Source organism: Lycium ferocissimum, chromosome 11 (assembly GCF_029784015.1).
Source record: "Lycium ferocissimum isolate CSIRO_LF1 chromosome 11, AGI_CSIRO_Lferr_CH_V1, whole genome shotgun sequence".
NCBI lineage: Eukaryota > Viridiplantae > Streptophyta > Magnoliopsida > Solanales > Solanaceae > Lycium > Lycium ferocissimum.
In genome coordinates this window covers 31,916,821-31,922,051 of record NC_081352.1, presented here as the reverse complement: position 1 = coordinate 31,922,051, position 5,231 = coordinate 31,916,821, and positions in this window count along the sequence as shown.

Genomic DNA, 5,231 nt, shown 5'->3' with positions numbered 1-5,231 from the left:
TACTTTTCCCGGGTTTTTGTCGTGATACCCCCGTGATGTACCGATTGGGAGGATTATACCAAGATTTGGGCAAAATTTGGGTTTAGAGTTATAAAAAAAGATGATTTGTTCTCAGGATATGGATTCATATTGACTTGTACTTTTTTTTTTAAATGTTTTTTTTGTTTGTTGTCTTTAATACGTTATTATTTTAAAGTTTTCCCGATACCTACCCATTTTTTTTGAGACTTCCCCCTTGCCGCATTTTTTTAGAAGCAGAGTCCCAAAACCGAGATCGATTTCTCCCACAATATTCGAGGATTTCTTTTGAGCCCTTTCAGAAGAACAGGACGATCGATGCCGAAGGACTTTTTTACCCCTATGTCTTGTTTCTTTCCCGGACATGATTTTTTAGGCTACTTTTTTATAGCCCTCGACTTATAGTTTTTGTTGATGCTCGATGCCCCCACCGTAAGGGGGGGACTTCATTATTTCTATATTTTTTTATATTATTATCGTAGACCTATTATTTTATCTTCTTCCGTTTTTATTTTTTATTTTCATTTTAATAAGGGTTCGCTCCATTTTTAAAAAGGGGCAGGGTTCCGCAGATTTTTAAAAAAAAGGCCGTAAAAAAAAATTTTAATATATATGGAATGCTTTTAACCCAGAACAACTCTGAAAATCCAATCTGCTTTTGGAGCTGCTACTAACGTTTCCTCTAATGGGCCAAATCCTATTCCCTCAAATAAATATTCTTTTTTTCTTAAAATTTTTACTGCTCAAATAAAAAGTCTTTGCAACTTGCAAGAACAAAAATAATCAATGTAGCTTGGGTGAGGCGTTAAGACAGTTACCCCTTAGCCTGAGAATTCATTAGTTACCACTTAGCCTGAGAATTCATGTGTGGTACGGGTAAATGAAAGCCTTTTCGTGTGTAAAAAAATATACAAGTTCAAAAAAAGATGCATTAATCCTCAAAACACCATATTTGCTTGTAGATTCTATAGAGAAACTTTAATTTCATCTCATAAAAAGCATACCTCTTTGAAACCCGTGAAATGTTTTTGGGTGACTACCTTTTTTTTTTTTTTTTTTTTTTTTGGGTTTGGGTTTTGATCCCCTTTTTCCTGTGTTACCTTTCAACTGAGCAAAACAAAAATCCTAACTTGTGGAGCAATTTGTGAGTTAATCTTTGGAAAAATTTTTTTCATCATTGGGCACTATTATCAGTTAAATAAAGAATTTTCTCCCTTTTTCCGGGAAAATTTCGATCTCACATTTTAAAATTTATAAAGACATATATTATTCTTTGAGTGACCTGATAAGTTAAATAATTTTTGGGAAAAGTAAGTTTTATATAAAATAGTTCAAAAGGTGGGCAGCAGAGCAGCCAGGAAATGCTAAAAAAATTACTACATCGGGTTGGTACAAAATCAAACTAAAAGTTTAACCCTTTTTAGTTAAAACTTAGAGTAAGAATATATATTAATATTAATTAACCAAAATTAAGTGATAAATATATGCATGAAAGATGCCCTTTTTTGTATTTATTGGTTAGGGAAATATTCGATACAAGTAAAAATTTTTAATTCCCAGCAAAAGACGTTAGATCCTCACCTCATTCTTTAATTTTTAATTGTTTTTTAAAAAAGGGATTTACATTTTGCTACTATTATATATATTCATTTTTATTCATTTATTTATTTATTCTTGAAAGCTTTTACTTATCTTTCTTGTTTCATGACTGATCACATTCATTATGATTTTGGGGTTTTTTTTTTGTGGGGTGGGGGGGGGGGGAGGGGAGGTTTTTGCAGGAGGGGGGGTGGCTCTAGGATCTATCACTTGAAAATGAAACATACGTGAGGGAATGATTGTTTTGGGAGAAGATGTCATTCATCTACTCCCCTATCACAAAATGCTATTTTCTCGTATGGCAATTTGAGGGAATTGTACTTACGATTCAGTATTAAATACCCCTTTGACTTTAGGGGCACAAGAAATGTACCAAGTTTCGATACCATTTTCCTGCCCTTCATAATTGAATTATTAGGTCCCAAAGGCCAGAAAAAATATATGAACTTTTTCTTTCTCAACATGACAACTATAATGAAAAATTTTTTCACAATAACATTGAGCCAATTTAGAACCCTGTTTGGGGGGTTAGTAAAATTGTTTTTAAATTTTTAAAAAAAAATTTAGCCAATTTATTTTTTTTTAAAAGTGTTTTTGCTTTAAAACCCAAAAAAATTTTTTTTGCTTTTTTAAGAAAAAAGATTTTCCCCAAAAACCCCCAAAAAAGCGAAAAAATTTATAAACTTATAACCAACCAAACGGGTTTTAAAAAAAATTTTAAAAATGACAACAACAACATACTCAAAAAAAATTTAAAATCGGGGGGGGGGAAAGTATTTTTTTCCCCTATTTGAAAAGGAGACTTTTTCCAATACCTCCTAAGAGAAAATAGGCAAAAAATGAAAAGAATTCAAAGAGATAAAAAAAAATAACGAAAGAAAAAGCCAATAAAAAAATTAAAAAAAAAATAGTTACCACAAATAAATAAAAAAATTTAAGAAAAAACAACATAGGTAGCAAAAACGAGGGCAAAAAACTAAAGAAAAACCAATACAGAAAAAAGAAAAGCAACCCCCACAACCCCCCAAAAGATTTTAAAAAGAAAGTTTAGTAAGCATCCAACCTTTTCCCGAAGAAAAGGGGTTAAATTAAATTTTTTTTGGAATATAGAAAAACGAACAAAAAGGAAAATAATAAATTTTAATCATATAAAAAATTATTAAATTTTTTGCTGGATTTTTTTAGAGTAATGGCAAAGGGAGGTTAAAAAAATTGTTTTAGCTCATAGATTCAAATTTAAATTTGATATTCTAGCATTTCTTTTCATCTTACATAAATTTCCCTCCCCCTAAGCCCACGACTTTTTATGAACTTCTAAGATATATTTAAAAAAAAAAAAAAAAAAGAATTCTACAAAAAAGATGATAATATTCAATACATTTTGCGAAAAGGTTCCATCATAAAGAATTTAGGAAACAAAATATATATTATCGTACCATAGAATATATCTCACTTTTTTAACCGGGTGTCCCAAATTTAATGTTTCTTAATTTCTAAGTTTTGATGAAAAAATTGAAAGAAAACTGATGCTTGGGAATATAAGTTATTATAATAAAATAAACGTGAATTAATATTCCCTTTCCCAAAAACCCTGGATTTGGGGGGGGTGTCCCCCTGTTTTTATAACAAAAAAATTCAAAAGTAAAAATTATTCTAAACCCCCAAAAAAATTTATTTGTACATTGTTAGTCCCATAGAATAATGTTTACGGTTAGTCCCAGAAAATTAACAATTTTTTTCTTTGATAAGACATTTTAACCTTTTTAAAACCCGCTGCAATTTGGGTTTTTATCCATTATAAATAAAAATTTCCATTTCAATTAAACCAATTTTCGAATACAATACCCTTTTTTTTTTTTTTTTTTTTTTTTTAATCCGTCCCTCAATGTATATTGAATGGGGGGTTTTATATGATCATATCCAAAAAACTAGTATTTTTATTATATTACTTCCTTTTGACTAATTAATAAAAATTTTTATTTTTTAAATTTTTTCGAAAAAGGATTAAAAAAAATGTCGTTAATAAAAAAAACGAAGGAATACTGTTATCTGGGGCAAAAAAATTTTTGTAAGTTTAAATTTATGTCCAGAAAAAAAAATGTCAAAAGAGAATAGTAACTTCCATAAATTGATTAATGCTTAATATATTTGTGAGAAAAGAGAATCTACAACATTTAAAAACCAAAAATTTGATATTGATGCTTTTTGTATGAGGGGGGATTTTCTTATTATCCTTATTATTAATTAATATCGATTTTGGGTTGTTCACTTGTTAATAGAATTTTTGATTCCAATTACCCCTCCAATTTCTAAATACTTTCCTTTTGAACCAAAGGGAAAAAGATGAAATCCATTGAAATGTTCAACAATTGAATTAATGTTAAACTTTTCCATTGAAAAAGTTCAGAGGCATATATGTAATTAAAAACATAAAAAAACGAAGTTGATAACCCATTATACCTAGCTATGAGATAGAATTTTATAATTATAAAAAAATATTTTGTGGGGGGGGATTGCACATTGTGGGATTTGATGATAGAAAAGGCAACAAAAAGAAAGGAGAAGATGCTCCCATTTGCATCGGGAATAAGTATATCCTTTTTTTTTTTTAGTTTCCTTTTCAAAAAGCAATAGCATAATTAAAGGAGCATATTAACAAGTAAAAATTTTAAAGTTTAATATATGACAAATTCGACTCGTAAGATTCCATAAGGATGTCGTTGATTAGTTTAATTTTGAGTTTGTATGTATCAAATGTAAAATTTAATTTTTGGGTAGTTTTTTTGAGAGAGGAAACAAAAGCACGAATTGAGGATATGCTATTGAGAGAGGAAGGGATCTTTGGGGATTTTCCACCTTTCTTTTCAACACCCCCCAACCCCAAAAACCCTTTTATTACCTAGATTCCTTTTCATAACCACTCATCTATTCTCTATACTTAGGTCAATGAAAACCACCAATAACAGAATCAACATACTATAATCAATTGCTTTAAATTATATTCATCACTAGTGTGAATCATTTTATACTATCAACGGGTAATGCAACGAATATTTACATATAAATATCCATAAAATATGACATTTGAAAAAATGAAATGTTAATGTAAAAGATAAAGGTAAACCATAATGAAAAAATTATTAACGGAGATAACAAAATCAACAATTATATCACTGATTTTCCCCACTTAGTTGTTCCGTATAACAACTTTGATTTTCTTTTTCCCCGTGGCATCTATATTTAATTAGACATGCAAATGAACAGATAGTGGGTTGAAACTTGAAAGTTTTAATTCAGTAATTAAGTATGATATACTACTAAGCCGTATCAAAAAATGTTATACGATAATATCATATTTTAAAATTTTCTGAAACACTTAGATCCTAGATTTGGGCATCTGCCCACAAATGGGTTTTTACGGGAGAGGAGCGAAATTATAGGATGTGGTCATCTTATACCTTTATAGTATTACAAATTAGAAAGAAAGTGCGGTCTTGATTTGCCAAAAAAAATTTAAGATGAATGAGTTTTCCCAGCCACCAAGTAGGATAGATGGGATGTGGTAAGAGTTAGATTTTCAAAGAAAAGTTAAAATATAAAAAAGAACAAAAAAA